We start from the raw sequence: 20,732 nt of genomic DNA on the forward strand, positions 1-20,732 counted from the left end.
AAGCACGCATACATATCCGACAGCTAACAACAACCTGACGCACGTTTGCTGCATGTGACGCCTCATAGTTGTCCCTCAGGTCAAGTGTCAGGAGTGTAGATGCTCGCATAGCTTTGAGGATTAAAATAGAACTTTATTATTAAACATGTAACATGCAAGAGGAACAGGTGTGAGATGAAGGGTGATGGAAACACACCCTGAAAAGACAATTTTGTAATTCTTACACCAGCACATGAGAAACGCTGACATACGTGTAAACATACTCCACATGGTTGTTTCACAGGCTTGTGTACAGTTAAAATGAGACTGCGTGAATAGAGACGAGGCCCCGGAGCTCTTCATACGTATGTGACATGTTTTGGTGTGTGTTTTGTACGGGTTATACGTCAAATCTGAGGGGTCTCTGTGACACTGGAGCAAACACAGCGATCTGGCCATGTTCCATGTCCACAGTCATTTCCCACATCGTGGCACAGTGCTGGACTGGGAATAAACAGAGGAGCCCGCTGTGCTCCCAGAATGCATGTTTGCAGAGTTCCCATCAGTGAGTACACAGTAATAGGACTCCCTGAAGGCCTGTATTTAACCTTTAGGTTACAAGTGGCTGGCCACTCCACAGCCCACCCCTCCTCTGCCTCTGCTATTAACCCTTTTCTCGCTCATTTTAGTCAGCACAAACAGAAACAGAAAAGAAGTCAGATCAAATCACAAGATCTAAAGATTATGTGACTAAAAGATTGCTTTGTCAACTGCTGTTTCCAAGGTCAAGAATAAACTCAGAATTTCAATTTTTGAGGTAACACAAATGAGAGGCCCTTAAAATGTTGAGAAAAAATGGAAATCTTAACATCTCCAATTACAGCACGAAAATGAAGAATGAAGATCATGTGATATGATCAAAAATCTGCAGAACAAGACATTGTGAGGTTATTTTGTCAGAGAAACATTTTACCAGCATCACTCATAACCATCCCCAGAGTTAAACTGACACAAGTCACACACACTAATATAGCAGAAATGACCTAAACCACATTTTTGACGGCTTTCCTTTCTGCATTCTACACATTTACAAATTTGATGCCAACTTAATATGGTGAGCAGGTTTCTACATAACTAAAATTAACAAAAAAAACTATATCTATACCATTTCTCTGTTCTGCAGAGTAATTAGTGAAGACAAATTCTTATTTTAGGAGAAGCTGTTTTTATTTGGTCTATGATGTGTTATCACAGTGAGAACAGCATTTGTCTTTGAAGTCAGCAAGCAACATTTTGTCTAAAGTTAAACTGCATACCTGGATTTTTCTAAAATAAATAATGGTATAATCTAAACTATGATCCAGTTCAGCTATACTCTTGTCACATAAATTGTAGCCTGTAATTGAATGTATGCTTTGTTTAAACTTGTGTTATTGTGGCATGACATCTAAACGTCACATTTGTGACACCAAACCATCATTTAGGGAAAAACAGTGCATAAAAAAGTAAAAAAGGAAAAATCTCTCTCTCTCTCTCACACACACACACACACACACACACACACACACACACACACACAATGACAGAGTCAACCTGACTATATAAACAGATGAAGAAGAAGGATCAGAGTAGCCTAATGCTGAGAAAATGCCCTTGGGATATGCTGACAAAATGGAAACATGTGCATATGGGGCCGGCATAGGGGATTAAGCTGTGATAAAACTGTGTGATGAGTATGATTTATTTCTTCTTTGTCTTTTTTTTCCTCTGAACAGATTTAGTAATCTGCAACAGGTTACTCACTGCTTTGAGCTGCTTCACAACACAAAAGCATAATTTTATCCTTTTGCTACATTCCTTTCAGCAAACTTGATCCAGAACAGCGCTGCATCAATACATTTTTCACTCTAAAAAAAAAAAAAAAAAATGTTTCAGTGTTCCAGTTAAACTCTGCAACACTGACTGAATACAGGAATCCTCTGCAAGTCACTAGCAACATGTCATGGAATCTATTTTTGTGATGAGGTCTGGATTTTAGATATTGATATAACAGGCACCATGCTTTACCAACGAGCCAAAGCTTTTCTGACAGCATCATACAGGCAGTTCATTGTCACGGCCGCCGGTATCCAGAATGCAACTGCCAGCTGTTTTCTTTGTGGATCAAACCAAAAGAAAACAGCAGGCCAAGGTCAGCACAGACAGGCTTTTCTCCTACAGCGGACAGATGAATCTCCATATACGAGGACATGAAACAAAAACTCTCTCTGTCGTAAACGAGATAGCTCGGTTGATTATTCCACCCTCTTGTGGAGTAATCAGCCATTCTCAAAAATTCATGAAAGCTCCTATTTATTCAAGCACTGTTGGGTGTTTGTTGCTAATTTGAGTATCTGTGTCTGTGTGAAAAGCTTGGTTGGGAGGGTTATCTCACATGTCCAGCTGCCCTGTTATTAAGTAGAAGCTAGACAGGCTTTTGAGAGGGATATCGAGCTGCCCTGAGGGTATGTTCAGTATATAAGATGTCACTGATGCTGATTTTCCTCTTGGGAAACTATGTGCAGCTAATAAAACCAAAGCCCACATGCTTGATGGAAAAAAACATATTCTCTTATTGCTTCAGAGCACTGTTTGCTCTGTCAAAGTCTAATGACACAGGAAAAGGAGCTTGAGCACTTTTCAAGTAAAAGGTACTTGGCAGTGCTCAGTCAAGAGTAAGCGACGAGAGTAAATAAAAATCTTGGCTTGACCTCCTCATTGACTTTCAACAAACTTTTCCATTTATGGTTTCTACCCATTAACTACCACCCACACATCTAACAATTTGGCATTATTCTCGACCGCGCTGCCAGCAGCGTGTGGGTGAGATCTGAATTTCACACAAACACACAAAACACCTGATGCTTATGTTTGTAGCTGCTAACATCACATCATGAACTCCTTATTAGTGTCACGACACAAAAACTTCACCAGTTTTACTGAGCTGGCTCTCAACCATCACAAACAGACGCACCAACTAGAACTTTGTGCTCATATTTATGTTTGTTCCTGGTTCAGCTTTTCCACACTCCTCTAGGTGCACAGAGAGTTTTGTTAACTGGTGGAGGATGTGTGTGCACCGGCCGCCGCACTCACTAACTTCTATCTGTGGAGAGAGGCCCCCACTCCCAGTGACAGGCTCACTCTTGATAAGTTGTGCTTTAGCTTGAAGAGTCAGGGCCATCCTCTGTTTTTTTTACTTCTTTTCTTTTTTTGCTGCATTACTTAAGACACACACAAGCCAGAAAGCCTAAAAATACAAACACACCCAGGTTAATAGCTGTGTTTCCAAAGAAAATGACTCCAAGACCAACATCTCATAATGCAAGGGTAGCTCCTACACATACACAATCACCCACAAATACAAGCATGAGACACACACACAAACACACAAAGAAGCTTGCACTCAGACTGGATCTTTAATGACCCCCTTGCCCTGCTATCACCTTGTGATAAAGACCTACTGGAGGGGACTGAGGGCTGTTTCGTGTCAGCTCACACCCACTTTTCCCTTTAAAGGAGGGAAACTAACAACAAACCTCATGCAGGCTCAGTCATAAAGAGTTTATAATTCTCTAACAAGAAAATGACAGGTTATCCTGGCTTCATTTCAAAAGGTAACCGGAGCTGCAGTGTACTCACATCAATGATTCATGATGCCAAGGCACCGCACAGTTAATGAACACAAGGGTAGTCTCTGTAACACCAGTACTTACGCTCTGTCCCACTCAGCCGTGAAACCAAAACTCTCTTTGGATCTAAAAAAAAAAGGTTTCCCACAGGTGACACAGACAGAATGAGTCGTCCTCCAGGAAGTGTCAAAAGAAAATCCACAGAAACAGCAGAGTTGAAAGCTCTGGGAGATGACTGCTCTGAGTCCGCAAGTCCACACTCTCGCTCTCCCTGACACCGTGTCGTACTACAGCCCGCCTCTGCCACTCAACACACTGGAGCTCCTCCCATTACACACGATCAGAGAAGGAGGGAGGAGCAGAAGGGAGGTACACATCAGCATGATCTTTACTCATGATTGACTTTAACTGCCAATGTGCAAGTTTAAATATTCTGGAGCATCATTATGTTTTAAAGGGTATTTGACACAATATAATTAGGAAACTATTACAGAGGGTTCAGGGCAGAGGAACAATAAGAACCAAGTGTCCTCATAAAAAGAACAAAACAAAACAAGACTTTATGACTCTGTTTGATCATTTAGTTTTTTTTAAGACTGTAGCATAAACCCTAAAGAACCTATAGATCAATAAGGTAATCAATGAGCTGTTTTGAGCTTTTTTCTCCCCCTTTACAACATTATAGCAAGCAAATAATATATTTTTTTAAAAAATCTCATCCTATGATTTTCTGGTCACAAGACTGCTGACTGTTTAATTGGAGAAATCACCACAACCTTGCGCTAAAGCCACATTTTGAGGTCGCACAAGAAAAACATTCATGCAACATACCATGACTTGGCTGAAATTACGTAAGCAGCCACTAAGTGAGACAAAGGCATAATCATATTGAAAGTAGCCTTGGAGCTTTTTCTTTTTTTTTTTGTTGTTGCTCTCCTGAGGCTTGGTTCCCTTGTTATGGACTGCAGATGTTTGATTCTCAGCCAGCTGTTTGCACCCCTATAAAGACTGACTACTTTAATGATTGTAATTACCAGTAACTTCAAGCCACCGGAAAAATAAACCAAATCTTTCAGTCTTAAAATCCCGGTCATCAACTAATCTCTTTCTGTGTATTTATTATCAGAGGGAAGTTAAACATCTTGAAAGTTAAACCTTCATAAAAGTCTGTTTTGACAAAAAGTTTCTGAGTATAATGGACTGTTAGCACTAATCAGACCCTAAAACTTCAATTCTGCTATCAGAGGACGTGGATTTTCATGCTGGGAATGATTTGTGAGCTTGAAATCAATAAATGATTTCATTCACTTTGTTTTTTAAACTTTTTATAACATGTAAAATCACCATCAACACTATCAAAAAAGACGACCAGAACTATACCTCTCAAAAGCTCATCACTAGGGCAGTACTCTCCACAGGAACAATATGATATTCTTTCTTTTTGTACCCCGACTACTTGCACCATCAAAAGTACAAAAACATACAAATGTTTTAAGGTATCCTTTTCAACTAATAGGCACCAGCAATATTCAAACCACATTTTTGAACTTGAGAAAAATCCCTTTCAAACCTTTTGCATCTGATAACTAAACATGAGATAGTGCTGAATACTCACTGAAAAAAATAAACCTTCTATCACCACACCTACTGCATGCTGTAAGGTTGGTACGGCGCCTTTTATTTCAGCCTTTAACTATCACTACATTGATATTTTTGTTGGATCAAAAAGTACACATCTGGTTTCACAGGGGCCCATTACTGCCCATCTGTAAAAAATGTTGGTACATTCACTCATACTGTACATTCATTTTTTAACATTTTTACTTCTTCATAGGGATTTTTTTTTTTTTTTTTACATTTTACATGTTAATTTGTAACATTGCAGATACAGCAACCTGATTAAAGTCTCAAACTGTAATTTAAACATAAACTCCCTGTGGTAAAATAGAATGAATGCTTAAATATTTCTTGCACATTTAACATTTTAAAATTGCAGTTGCAAGTATTTCTTCAAACAAAGAAAAATTCAAATGTGGTACCATTTACACAGTATGTAGTATTCTAAGACTTACTGCAATGTCCAATGTCAAATCACAAAACACGGGCAAGGACAACGTTTTCAGGCCACGACACTGAAAGTACAACAGAACGGATGCAACAAAGTCTCAGAAGGGGCTGATTCATGAACTGAAAACGGGACACTCAGCTTCAATGAACCACATACTGCTCTTCATTTTGATAAACAAACCATGGATTGATTTGTTACTTGTATCTCAAAAATAATAAAACTATCTTGAGTTTGTTAATAAAATGTTTCATATGCATATATTCTAGTGTTATTATAGAACGAAAAGGTGATGTGCATGCATATTTTAAAGAATATACCACAGAGTGTTTAAAAAGTCCTTTTAAAGCGAAGTGTTACCAAATAACTTCACATGCCTTCTCCGAAAATATTTCCAGGGTAAATAGAGAGAAGCATAAGATAGCGGGGCGTTGAGACGGGGACGCCTGTTTCTAAAATAGCAGATGCTAATTATACACTTTAGGCAACTGCTAAGGAGGGAGACGCAATGCCAAGTTTGAAGTGTTAGGATTCTGAATGTCGGCTCAGTGTATCTGTGCAGACTCAAGATTCCTCTCAGTCACCTGAGACACACTCAGGCCACAGTAAAGATACTCTGTGGATGTCTTATTTACAGTCAGTCAGATACCTCTGTCCCTATCAAAAGACCCGCTGCCTTGCACTGGTAACACACCTCTAGTTGAGTGTGACCACCTGCTACTGCCATGCAGACGACCTTTTGTAAACAATCCATAGAACATAAAAACCCCCTCCGGCAGACGTCTAAACACGTGGCTCAGACCAGTCAAACAGATGAAGCCTGGCCTTTTTCATTGCTTGTGACCCTGTTAATGTGGCTGTTCTCAAAATGTCGCTTTTCATTGCCTCCATTCAGCGTGACTTCCACACAAAGAGCACCCCACCAGTTACAATTAGAAAAAGCAGAAATGTCCAGTAGTTGCAAACGATTTACAATTACGTTTAGGCTACACATAAGCTTGTGGTGTACTCCAAGCTTTTGAGACTCCAGTAACATAACATGAAAGTGCTAGTTTGATCATTCTCTGCTGCGTGTTTCATTCACAGCTGGCAGAAGTGCTGACAGGTCATTCTATATAAATGAATAACAGTCTAGGAATTACAGCGCTGCGATAAGCCCTCCTGTTTCACATATTAGCTTAATGGAAACACGCCAGATAGCAGCACTCGGCTACTTAGAGTCACTGAGGCTGACAGAAGCACTGAAGACAACTTAGCAACACTAGCGCCTAACTCTCAGCTTCATGTTATCACCTCTATTTCTTCTGTTTGGCTGTGTCATCAAGATGAATCTCAGTTTTATTGTAATCATGTGTTATCACGGCCCTGTCCAACGTGTTGAAACACTGTAATTTTGTGATTCATGTGCTAGTTAAATGTGACAGACAAAAACAAACCTTGCTCACTTCCTCCTTAACGCTTGCTTTCATCTTAGCAGCTATAGATTTATCAGAGTAATGTACAAAAAACTGCACATTTTAAGATAATGTACTCTGCCTTTCCATGCTGAGGCTACATATGGCCTTGTGGCAACCAATAGTTTCCCTTGAAGTGCCGACCTCTTTTCCTTGTATTTTTTTTCCAGCAGGAAGAAACCACATTAAAATCACTGAACAAATTAAAAATATTTCACCTTTTAGCAAAACACTGTTGTGCATCTTACAGGTTGTCGGTAGTTGCGTAGTAACAGCAGGGCCATGGTTGGCACTTAATTCAAGCATCTGTTCAGCGCAAACAGCTAAAAGGAAAATCCCAGCAAACAAACTAACTGAGTTCTAAATCAAAACACCTTTCACAGTCAAAACTACTCAGTCAAGGGCTTACTTTGTCCTCACACCACTTCCATTTGTCCTTTGGGTTAGGGTTCATCTCAATCTTAATATAATGCGAAGTCACTGTAAAACACTGATGTGCCATTATTTGTATGAAGTCTTCTTAAGATTCACTCTTAAGTAGCTTTAATGTTGTTAAAATCATCATATTCCACATTGTCTGACAGTATCAGCTTGTTACAACTCTTCATTGAAGCTGAATGATGTTTAAACTGAGAGAAATATTAAAACCCAAGCTTTGATGGTGTGCTACCTTTTTCTATTTTGATCACTGATTCATATTTTTGTGGTTGAGCACCCAGTTTTTCCTCTCTGAAATGCACACTCATCGTCGTTTTTTTGGATTCAAACCCCAGCCTCGGTTTTTGTTACGCACATGCCATCAAATGGAAACACTTCATACACATTTCCCCAAACTTTGGAAACTTTGGGATCTCCCCTAGAATTTAAAAATAGGTTTTGGAGGTTTGAACAATGTTTAGCTACACAGCGAGAGCGAGTAATAACTGACGCGCCAGAGTGCCACTGCTTTTTATTAAGGCAATAATGGACTTATCACAAATATTCAACATTCAGGTAACTTATTCTTAGGATGTCCTGAAACATTTTGGATTATCTTAAAACTAATTTATCATTTAAGTACAAAATTCCACAAATTCCCTTATTTCAGCCTCCCAACTGTCACCATTTGCTGCTTTTCTTTGTTTTATATGATCTTAAAATTAATATTTTTAGGTTTTGGAGTGCTGCTCAGACAAAAAAGGCATTTGTTGTCACGTTGGGCTTAGCAATTGTAATGGGTATTCTTCACTATGTTGGGACTTTTTTTACATTTAAAAACCAAATGATTTATGATTGACAGTGGAAACATTCAGAGGAAGTTGCAGCCCTATGTTAAATCTTTCCCAAACCATGGGTTTGTCCTGTAATTCTACTGAACAAAAAACTTTGAATCTAATTTTAAACTTACCATTTTTAATTATACTGAGAAGGTGAATGAGCTGAAAAAAAGGACTAGCTGATGTGGCACAGTGTGACCTGCAATTGAGGTGAGTGACTCATTTTGGCATCGACTTTTTCGGCACGTTGGATGGTGTAAAGTACACCCAGCATATGATCAATCACACTCCTATCAGATGGTCTGGTGTATGGGGGATGATGAGGTTGCTGATCCTGTGCTTTGTCTTTTGGGGAAAAAATGATGCTGTGATGGCACGACATGACACAACCAAAAACATTACTCCTCCACCTCCGACACAGTAGCTCTCTCGCAAAGCTGGTTTGTGGGATGAGTGCCCTTTGGCAAGCAGGTGATGCCAATGAACAATCCCTGGGGTGTGTTTGTGTGTGAGAGCTTTTCAACCATGTATGTGACTCACCTCTGCCCCTTTTATTACACTGTTGCATACATGCTCATTTTCTCTATGTCATCATCCTGTTACTCACAAGTCGGACTGGAGTTCCCAGCACTGCCTGTCACATGTCCAATGCATCATCATACTGTATGTGTGACTTATCACATCATGCTCTCTGTAGTGAGCTTGCGCTGCATGTGGATTTTTTCCCCTTCAATCCCTGTGTTTATCTTTATGAAGAGACAAATGTTTTGTAGCACAAAGTAGTTTTGATTGCCAAACTATTTATTGGATTACCCATTTGTCAAACCAGAGCCAATGGCACAGCTCCAAAGGAAGTAGGCCTGCTTGAAATTCAACAGACAGAGCAAAAGGAACAGCTCGGATGCTCCTCAGGTGGCCCACCATGTCCATGGCAGCAGCTCAACTTTCCTGTAATTCGTACCTCAGGTCCCCCTCCCCCACACATACACACCCCACTACCACATACAGTAGCAACCATGTCTCTGTCCAGCAGCAGGGGAATTTAATCAAGATTTGTTTCATGAAACTTGATTCACCAATCCAACAACATAATTTCTCAAACCTAATGGCATATATTTGTGTGCTGAAATGTTTCAACTAGGGGTAGGCAATATGACCTTACCATGAGGCAATATAAATTTGTCAACCCTAAAAGATTTTTCTATACTCTTTATACTGTGGTAGGTGTACCTTCACGATATTAAAGCTGCAATGACAAGATAAGTTGACCGACAGAAAATAAATTTGATAATGAATCATTTCAAGCAAAAAAGCCAAATATTTGGTGATTCCAGCTTCTCTAAGCTGAGAATTTGCTGCTTTTACTTCTGCTTTACATTATAATAAATGAACTATCTTGGAATTTTTGGACTGTTCGTCCAAACAAGATTTACATTTTTTTATGTAACTTTGGGCTTTTGAGAAATTGTAATGGGTGTTTTTCACTATTTCCCAATGTTTTATAGACCAAAGGATGAATTGATGAATCACTGTCATTTAATAGTTGTCTGTCTGTGTGTGTCAGCCCTGTGATTGACCGGCCACCTGTCCAGAGTGTACCCCGCCTCTCACCCAATGTCAGCTGGGATCGACTCCAGCCCCCACACAACCCTCTAAAGAATAAGTGGATATAGCTAATGGAGGAAAGGATAGATATCACCCATCACGACAGCAGTCAGAGGAATTCTACCCCCACTAGGACCAAAAATGCTCAGAGCAGATTAAAGAAGAGATTTACCACATTTACCTGTCACATATCCGAAATACAGAAAAATGAAAAAGAATATTTACTTTACAAAGAGAATGGTAGAAAAGGTGGTTAAAGTCAAACACAAAGACAAGACAAAGACCACTGCCAATATCTGACACAGTCCCAATGGTTTTATCATCCTCAGTAGGTATTTTCAATACATTTGCAGTACATAATAATACTCCACTGGTGTCGTCACCTTGTCTTTCTGGTGATGCTGACGAAGGTGAAACTGACAAGCGGAACGTTTGCCTTTAGTTTCAGCTGTCTATTAATTACATACGTACATGCTGTGGCTACAAAGCCTATTTTTCAGCAAATGCAGAAGAATAATGGCCTCAAGGATAATATGCTCTGTACTCGCTGTGTCTCTGAGACCAATTACCTTCACTGTAAACATGACCCCTACCCCATGGGGAAATCATAAAATGACCCTAATATTACCACATGGTTTCCCTTGACTTAACCCAAGCAAGGACTGTTCTGCAGAATACATCCTGATCCCAAAGGACTAATGAGATTGTGATTTAGATAAGTGTTAATTCATCAAGCCAACTACAGCAAAAGAGGTGTGTCATATACTCCCAATCTACACTAGACTGAGAGAAATTACAATACATTGTAACTAAACAGATGAAAGGATGGCATTAAACAAAAGGAAGTAGAAATGAGTGATGATTTAAACCCAGGGAAAATCCTGAGGATTAATAAATTATGACCCCATCTACATGTGGGGCAGACGAGACATAAAATATTAACTTGGCATCTGATATAGAGCAAGAGTTAAGGTAAAGCAACTCCTGAAAACTCAGCGAACCCACTGTGGTCCTGTGCTACAACTACATATCCCGTTAAAAGTCAGTGACGGTGAAGGAAGAGTGTCTGATTAAGCATCTACGTAACGCACCGTAAATCATCTCCTATTTCTGAAGCAGTCAAAAATCTGCATGCAGATAACACCCACTGCATCATTCATCTCGGCTACATGACTGTCTTTGTACATGCCCGGTTTTTGTAGAGTGCGGGGGGAAAAAAAAAAAAAAAAAAAAAAAAAATCAACATATGTTCCAAGTGAGAATTAATTTGATCTATTTTCCTAAAAACAAAAAAAAGTACAACAGAGCTGTGATCTTTAACAAATACTAACAGAAGTGAACAAAAAAATCTCACTCACAATATGCATTTAAAAAAAAAATCACTTCACACCAAAGGTAATTGTAGCGCACCGCAAGACATGCTGAATTACCTCTCAGCCAGCATGGAGATCCGTCTCATCTTTACCATGGAAACCAACATCATACTACAGTACATGCACACACACTGAGGGAGCAATTTCCATGGCATCCAGCGCCGTGGCGACAAGAAGCTTTCAGCGACCAGACCAATTTACTCAGCAGCTAACTGGACACTCACTCAACCCTCTGTCTATCACTCCCTATTTTACTCTCTCTACTCCCTTTTCCCTCTCTTTTACAATGAATTTCTTTTGTCATGAGCCAGAAGAATTACCTTTTATCAGCAGAGGACTTGCAGTGCTCAGTAGGAGTGGCTCTCGGTCGAGTGGTGACAGAGGAAAAGAAGCTCTGCAGGGATCCCGAGAGATGCCCAGGGATGCAGCTGAACCGGCACCGCACGCACGCATCCACCACCACTATCACCACCAGCGAGAGCAGCAGCGGCAGCAGTAGCGAATCAGAAGGGGAGGGGAGAAAATATATAAAAAAAAAAAAAAAAAAGCAGGAGAGGGGGTTGCTCTATCAGCAGCAGGAGCATTACATCATAGGCTGCCTCTGTGGAAGGGTGGGAGAGGAGTGGACGGAGGAAAGGAGGTGCTCCTTGTAGCAGCACTCTCTCTGTCATTGCTGAGCTCCTTTCAGTGCACGCACAAGTCCAAATTTAATATTGATGATCTGATAACTATAAAATGCCCTCAGTGGTTAGAGCCAGACCTATGAAATAATTACATCAACTGTTTTTAAATCTGTACCGTCTCTGGGGTTTGTTGTCACAATGGATATAATACGATGTACACTATAATGTGGCTTATCCCTTTGGGGCAAAGACTGTGTGTGTGAGTGTGTGTATGTCTATGTCTGTGTGTCCAGGGCATGGCAGTCCACATAATGTCTGTTCTGTGTAGTAATTTGATTGCGTGACCAGTGCTTGCTTACCAGTGCTCACTAAGCATGCTGATATTCAACCTATGAAAAAGGTCAACTGAGATTCCTTGCGGCAGTTGCAAATGGATAGGTACAACTGTCAGGACTTTACATCTGCTCGCAAAGATTACATTTAAACTGGGTTGTCACGACAAATTTTTTCAGAGGGTGATGCTTTGAGCACATCTGGGAAGCAGCATACGACCATAATGGGTCAGATGTAATGGTCGCCTTTTCCCAATGGTCAGCTGCTAACCACCTACACAGTGGTGAACCACAGACCAACATCACTGACAACAATACTCACAACAATGGTTAGTCAGAACCTCATGATCTAAACACTTCCTGACAAATACAAGCACACGCCCACAAGTATGTACATGCTGTCAAAAGAACACACATTGGTGATCCAGGCTCAACCAAATACTGTACATTCAGTCAAACAGCAGAAAGTGACAGTGTTTCCTTTGCCAGCTACTGTCAACCGTTGTGTTCACAGTGCAAAAATCTTGTGTCTAATTTGGATTTTCTAACTCACTGCTGCGTTATTGTACGCAGAGATTGGAAGAAAAATTGACTAAGTAAGTCAACTTGAGCAGGAGATCTTTTTTTTTGTAAACAGAAAGCACTTAAACCTGCACATATTTTGATATTATCATTGAAACAAACAAATCCTATGATGTGAAAGGGGTCTCTTGTGGTACTAAAATCATGGAGAATTATTGACCAAATTTAGACCTCTTCAGAGCTTTTTTAGCTCTTTGCTTTGCTTACATTGGCTTCTTCTTGATCGACAGTGGACTGGATTGTACTTCATTTGTATGTTGCTTTCAATAAAAGTATCTGCAAATAAATACATTGCACCTTTATTGTATGTTTGATTCTCAGCTGTTCTAAAGAATCCCTGTCGGCAGCCATTTCCAGCACAAACTCTAATAAACCCATTGTACGCAAATTGCTTAGCACATACAAAGCTTGCTGGTGAACATACTAAAGCAAGACCGACCACTTGTTATTATTTGTGTTATTACTACAACTAATAATAATTCCATCTGCAAAATATAATGTATGCAGAGGATCACCAGTTGAAGATTAAGTGAAACAGACTGTAAAGCATTGTGTAAATGGGCTGTAGCTGCGTTCTCTCATATAGTGAGACATTTGTCACAACCCAAACAATTTAGACTAGCTATTAGATAAACAGTTTACGCAAAGATATAGATCTATTGTTCATAGCAAGCAAGCAAAATGTTCAAGTAAATAACGTAGTAAATAATATAAAAAAATCAAACTGTAATATGTTTTGTAGCTCTGCCCAAGTATTAGCTCCTGGTCCAGTTTTAGACTCACCACAGGTAAGCAGACTCTGATGAAGAGCAGATGAACATGATTTGGCCATATTTTTAACAAATCTGCCACTTTAATGGACACTTTGAAATTGTTTTCAAAGTGTGATTTCCTTCTCAGCCACAGATTTACAGGTATGGTTTTACAATTCTAGATAGTAATAACCAGCAACGAAATTTAAAAATGATCCATTATTGTCATGCTTTGATGTATATCTTTTGACCCATGGGTTTTCATGACCATCCAGTCAAGACTTCAGACTAAACCTGACAAATGATCGACTTACTATAAGAAAACAAGCTTTTAACCTGAGCTTGAAGGACAGCTGCCACAGCACGTTTTGGCAGTCAAGTCCAAATGAAGGTTACCAGTTAAAACTGCAGTGAGGATGACACAGCTTGCCCTGGAGGGCGGCAATGACAGACCACAGAGACCTCTAATTTAAGGCCTGATGGCCGGCTAAAGAATGGAGCCTGGCCCATATAATGTCCATGGACAACTTACATCTGCCATCTGTAGTCTGTGCTCTGTCATGTTCCCTGTACAAATGGAAACTGAAAAAGTTGTTGTATTGTGTATGCTGAAAAAATAAATAGGCCTAAAACTTAAAAAAAAAAGTATTGAATCCAAGTGTTGTTTTGTTCACAGTCCAGCTAACTCAGAATAGAGATCCACCATCATAACTTTCAGATGTGACCTTCACAAAAACAGTAACAATATCATCTCAGTTACAATACACCCCGATAGAGGGAGAAAATAAAGGAGCACTGTATGCACGGCAAAGACCTTAATAAGTGTGACAGTGAAGGCAACAAAATCAGTCCAACTGCTCTTTTGTCCGTCTCTCATTTTTAAAATGGAACATAAAACATTCCCAGCATGCCAAGTATTGTAGGATGATTGGAATGCGGACTGTACTCGGACAATGTAGTGTGATTTTCAGTGTGTGTGACACTATTCAGCGGATGACGCCTGAGGAAGGAGGGTACCCCAGAATGTAAACAGTAAAATGGAGCTGACCTTTGCTAACACAAATTGGCTGAACCCCTGACAACCGCAGGGGACAACAGCCTTGAGATATTATTGCGGCAGCACACAGACCATCATTCTACTTCCCCAATGAAAAAAAAAGCTTCTTTCCCAAAGAGCTGCTCTGATTCAAAGTTGCAAATGGATTCAAGTACTTTATTGCAAAAGAAGAAAACAATGGCAGTATTGTAAGACAAGGGTGTGACCTTGACTATCATACTTTCAAAGAATACAAAAAGCTATTTCTGCGGTTTTAAATAAAAACGACAAAAGACACACTGAATGTAGGCATTACAACACAAAACTGGATGTGAAATTTTGAACCACTAACTATGATATCAGATAAAAAACACAGATGTGGCAACACTTTGATTGATGTGCCCATTACAACATGTTCATTATCTCTGAAAAATTCCTCACCACAGCTCCATGGAATGCATTTAGGATACATTTTTATGATTCATTTATTCAATCTGAAGCATTGTTATGCTACCAATGCAAGCACTGACTGAAAATTCAAAAAAAAAATCATAATGGCTAAACTCTTTTGGGCTAAATGGTTCAACACTTTTACTACTTCTAGAATCTATAGTACTACCACTTATATTAGTAATAAAAATAGTGTCCAACAATACTTAGAAATATAACAAAATATAAACAAAATAAAGAATACAAAACTGAAAATTTGACTGAAACTGAAAAAAACATGAAATGCTCAAAAATTAACCACTTATGAACATTGAAATGTTTACGCCCATGCCTAAAAGTCTTCTCAAAAGCCACAGAGGCAATCTATTTCCATAATCCAATTTGAGAAAACATGCCCTAAAGGGTTAGGTGTCAGTGAATTATTCAGATTTAACACATGCAGGAAGAAGTAGTCAACTGTGATACATGGTGTTGATTGAACATACAGCAGCAGCATCCTCGATCCCCTCCCCCCAACCCTGGAGACTACTTCTGAAATTAAAAGGTCAAAGGTTATTGACTGTCACCCTCTGTAGACACCGAAGATCAGCAGGGACAATCAACCATCATGGCATACAAATTACCATTGTGTGTCGCACGCAGTAGAGGGTCTAGAGTGATATTAGTATTAGCGCAGCACGCCAAGCCTGAAACACATGCTTTTTGCAGGAAAAAACTACGACATTTAAGGTGAAACGGTTAATGCAATGCACAGACATACCCCAATATTTCATGATATTAATCAGAACAGCCAGATTAATACTTTACACTACTACTGGTCTTGCATATGGAAACTACAGATATTAATTAATGCTCACATATAACATGGGTATCTTTTTATAGCCTACAATTTCTGATGATTTACAAAAGACAAAAATACTTTTTCTTTAAAAGGTCAATAAACTGATGAAATTATTTCTCATATTTGCATAAAATTGAGTGATCCATACAATAATGTAATCAGCAAATCATGTCAAATGTTGCCCTTTTGTAATTTTTGTGACTTTTGATAAACTACTGTTACTGTAGCTTTCCTTCAAACTCTAATCAGTTTGTTCTATCAACCACAGATAATAAATGTTGGCTGTCTGAGCAGCTGATTTCACTCACCTCTGTGAATAAACGTTTTCTTTTTAACTCTGACTACATCAATGTGCACATCACTACAACTCCTAGCTTACAACCATCACGCTATTGCCTTATACGTTTTACAAAGGAATATTAAGTGGAGTGTTGATTCTTAGTGGGAATGGTAGTACCAGCAAGGGTGTCATTTGATATACAAATATTGCTTATCGGAACTTTATTTCTAGCCTCTAACTTATATAAGGCAGTGAAGCCTGTGCAGATGCTGCCATCAGTAAAAAGAAGAAAAGAAGAGCTGCAGTTGCATCTTATTACTATGTCTTGGAATAGTCTTCTTAATCCTCTAGCATATAGCGCTTACAGCTGAGAGATAACGGAGCCCCGCCCTTGGCACCCTTCTCCAGGATCTCAGGGGCTCTGGCACAGCTGCTCCGATAAAGCTCTGGTACAATGTAGGACATTCTCAGTCCCATCATGCCACTCTTTGGTATTTGACCATGCGTTTTATTGAGACTGACTACAGACAGCAAACTATAAACATGAATATTTTGCTGTCCTTACCCAACGAGAGCTCCGAAGTTAGTGATGGATGTCACTGGGTGTTTTCATTTCCTAATATAGTTTGCTTTGGTCAGCAGACATAGTTGAAACAGGTGTATTATTATGAGGATACAGGGCTAAGGGAGGGAATGGCACACTTATATGGCTCTTGACCTTGTTGCATTTTTGTTTGTCTATAATTATAATTTTGCCATAAACATGTGGACAGTTTCTTATTTGTATTGGGGGATAGCAGTGATATGTGGAGCATTGCCTCCTCCATATGAATGAATTTACACCCATTATGGATCAACTTTCTGGAAACCCCTGATATTAGTGTAATGCTACATGAATTGCAGATCTGTCCTCTCTGATGCTGAGTCAAAAGGCTACAGGTATCTACTTTGTGCTCCTCTGTTACAGCACTGCCTAACTAGTCACCTTGTTTACTGACTCTCTCTGCAGTATCATGTTCTACGTTACCTCGGCAACACTGCGATTATGTTCGCCTCTCCATTCACGTCCCACTCTCGTCCCCCCAAGAAACACTCTTCTTGTCACCACACTGAGTTGACAAAGCAGGCATATTACAATAAGCATTGTTAGGCTGATCTAAAGAAAGCCAAGAGCCCCTCGGCAAGGTGAAACAGGCAACATCAAACAGATCACCATGTTTATGGATTTGAAAAAAGATATGGAAATTTAAAAGACTTTTTTTTAAGCCATGTGACTGAGTAGAGTAGAGTTCCTTTAAATAAAAGTGAATGTGAATTTTACTGGAATGTTATTTCTCTCTCCTGACCATTTGATCATCACGATGCAGCAGATAGAAATGTCAAAAATAATTTAAATATAACATTTGTATAAATTCCCTTTACTATATTGGAATATTAATACACTCTTGTATATTAATATACAACATTTAGAGGTAAAACCACCCAATTTAGTGAATTTCATCCTTATTATCATTAGAGCAGAGGTTGATAAGAGCAAAAGCTCTTCCAAAATCAGGTGGAATTTTACAATTTAATTGCGAGACATCATTCAAATCAGGTTTTAAATTAGCATGCACAATTAATTTCGTTTCTGCCTTTAACATTTAGTGTCAACATGTCAGCACTAGCAAATGTGAAAATGGATTGCCACAATTTCAACTGATCTAATTACACTGTCAGAAACTGTTGTTATGTCCACAGGTAATGTGAATCTAATAGGATAAGTTATAGCTAATTTTATCTGTCCATCGTATCTGTCTTTGTATCAAGTAAAATCAGTAATATAAAATCAGCATCAGATGGTCATCTGACACTGACCGCTAAGCTGCTTTCACAGTTGTTTTTGTCCAAACTAGGAACCAACAACAGATGACCTCCAGGTTAAATATTCCCTAAGATTAAATAGTCCTACTCCACATTCAGAGTCAACCCTCCTTCACAAACTACACATTATTCTGTTTTTCTGTCTCTGTCTAAGATGAGCCATTTGAGCAATGGTAATTTGAAGGCTCAACTTAAAAAGTAAGTATGTCAGGAGCACAGTGAACTGTAAGCACACTGCTAGTCTGCTTATTTGCTGCAAGTGTCTGTCTGCCGCACTTCTAATGACAGGGTAGGAATCCAATAAAACAGCAAATCTGCGTCCTCGACTTTAAGTTGAAGATCACAGCGGGCATGCTTCTGATCAACACCTAAGAGGATTCCTCTGTTCTCTGTCCATTTAAACAGTTCCAGTTTAGCTACAGTATAATTTACACAACAACCCCCTAAAACAGCTGATCATCTGAGGATATAATTACAAATTTCACAGTTAGTCTTATTAAGTTAATCTTATCTAATGTATAGATTCATGCATTTCAAATGTCAAATTTGTCAAGTGAATTTACACCTTCCAATATTTCATTTTAGCAATATTCATTTTATTTATCCAGATAAGAACAGTACAGATTATCGCAGTGTAAAATAAAGGCCATATTACACTAAGTAATAACTGTAGAGTCTTCTATAGGCCTTCTATATATAAATATTAAACCCCAGTGATCCACTTTAATGAAATGAGTTGAGACAAACACTCAAGCTGAATGTTGAGACAGACTGCTATAATAATACAGTATATGCAGCAGAGGACTGTGCAGAGGGCTTCAATAAGCTTCAGAGTGGCTTCATCATCAGTCCACCCTGAGTCATTTCATGAAATATTTAGGATGTGATGCATGCTAACAGTGGTGCAGGCACAAGTACATACTTCAGTCACATCAGGTAGATGAGAGTCGCATTTGAGGAGAAATAAAAGGTATGTTTCACATTACTGGTTTCTGTTGAGTGGCATATTTTTGAGAAGTCAACAATTTCAGAAATTTAAATAAAACCTATTTTAACTACAGTGCAAGGTAAAAAATATATATTTTTATTAAAAATATAGCTAATCAATTGATACAGATAGATCTAGGTAATAGAATAAAGAGAATACAATTGGAAAGGTTTAGAGGGGAATAATTATTATTATAATAATTATATGTCGTCACTTCATTTAAAAATGTTGCTCAATCTTATTTTGGTGTGCAAAAGAGATCTGATCATAGGTCAATGTAAAACATTTTTTTATTTGTAATAATTTCTAAGTAAACATAATATTGACTTTTTACATCATTAAGGTTTTTTATCTGTTTACAGAAAGAGTTATGAAAATGTATCATGTAATCCTTTCTGTCCTCTCTGGCCCACAAAGAAATAGCATGGTGTTCAATAATAACAAAAAACTAAAGGATTGTCAGAATTGTCATATATGATTTAATTTGTTAGCTTCAACCTGACTTCTAGTTTTCTAAATTTTGTCATACACAGGATTGTTTTTACTGTCTGGATACATCACACTAGAGACAACAGGGACTAGAAAGATAGAATTTTAATGCATCAGGAGACTGATAAGATATTATCCTGACATTCACTGTAACTATTATAAGCTCCTAAATGAAAATAGTTCCATGTAGAATTCACACACCTGCGTAATTTCAAGACAGTCGTTCTAGAGCAGGGCTGCCCACTTTGGGGCCCGCAAGCCACATTTGGCCCGCACTCCCTTTGTTTTGGGCCACCATGGCATTTGACAAGCTCATGTTTATTCTCTTCTTATTTTGAAAGTGACGTAAAATCTTAATTTTTACCGTTTTACGGCAATGTACTTCACAGTGCTGTGAAGCTTCCCTATTAAATTATATAAGTCTTATCTATGAAGAATTACAGTATTCTCTGTCTTTCACCTCTGTTTTTCATTTTTAATATTTTGTTTCAATATAATTTTTACACAACAATAGAAGGGAGTGATAATCATAAAATATTGCTCATCTGAATCATAGAGAGTATTTTAATATTGTTATTTGTTAAGCAATGCTCACGTGCGGTGCATGTATCTTACGTCGCTGGCTTTGAGTCAGTTAGTCAAGATAGAGCAACCAAGACAGTGGCACACTGATAAAAGGGAAATTTAGAAAAATTGGCGAGATGACTATGTTTTACAGAAATAAATTCAGCAGCAGCAGTTTATCTCATTTGCACACAGAGAAGAGAGAGAGAGGCTGTTTTGAAGGAACATAAAATCCGTCACCAATACAAAATCAAACATTCCCTTGCTTTTTTCAAAGTACAGCAGCGTGGACCATAAGAAGACAGCAAGTGACCTGCTAGCTAAACTTAACTCTCAGCAGCGTACTTTGTTGCAGCCGTCATTAGCACAAGAGAATGCAACCCACGCAAGTTATCAGATGTCCACACTGATTACAAAGAGTGGACAAGCTTTTTCATGTGAAGACTTTGTGAAACAGTGCCTGACTGTGGCTGCTGAAACTGTGTACCCTAATCAGACGCAGGCTCTCTCCCAAATCAGCTTGTCCTAG

The 20,732-nt window shown here is 38.8% G+C and overlaps 1 protein-coding gene and 1 long non-coding RNA gene across 6 annotated transcripts in view; one reads left to right on the forward strand and one right to left on the reverse strand.

Moving 5' to 3' along the window:
- sema4ba (sema domain, immunoglobulin domain (Ig), transmembrane domain (TM) and short cytoplasmic domain, (semaphorin) 4Ba) overlaps nucleotides 1–20,732 on the reverse strand; it is an 80,379-nt gene that overhangs the window by 38,628 nt on the left and 21,019 nt on the right. Inside the window, exon 2 of one of the 5 annotated variants that reach the window (XM_044355826.1) lies at nucleotides 11,724–11,865. The exons of 3 other annotated variants lie outside the window; for them this stretch is intronic. The gene's annotated coding sequence lies outside the window, so the exon portion shown is untranslated. Of the gene's footprint in view, nucleotides 1–3,734; nucleotides 3,930–11,723; nucleotides 11,866–20,732 lie in introns of those variants that run through there. One more of the 5 variants, XM_044355822.1, reaches the window with a different exon arrangement.
- Nucleotides 8,278–20,657, forward strand: LOC122985298. Its single transcript, XR_006404092.1, has 4 exons — nucleotides 8,278–8,355; nucleotides 11,088–11,092; nucleotides 19,574–19,577; nucleotides 20,647–20,657. It is a non-coding gene; the product is annotated as an uncharacterized LOC122985298 (long non-coding RNA).

The sequence above is a fragment of the Thunnus albacares genome, chromosome 7 (genome assembly GCF_914725855.1).
Source record: "Thunnus albacares chromosome 7, fThuAlb1.1, whole genome shotgun sequence".
Lineage (NCBI taxonomy): Eukaryota > Metazoa > Chordata > Actinopteri > Scombriformes > Scombridae > Thunnus > Thunnus albacares.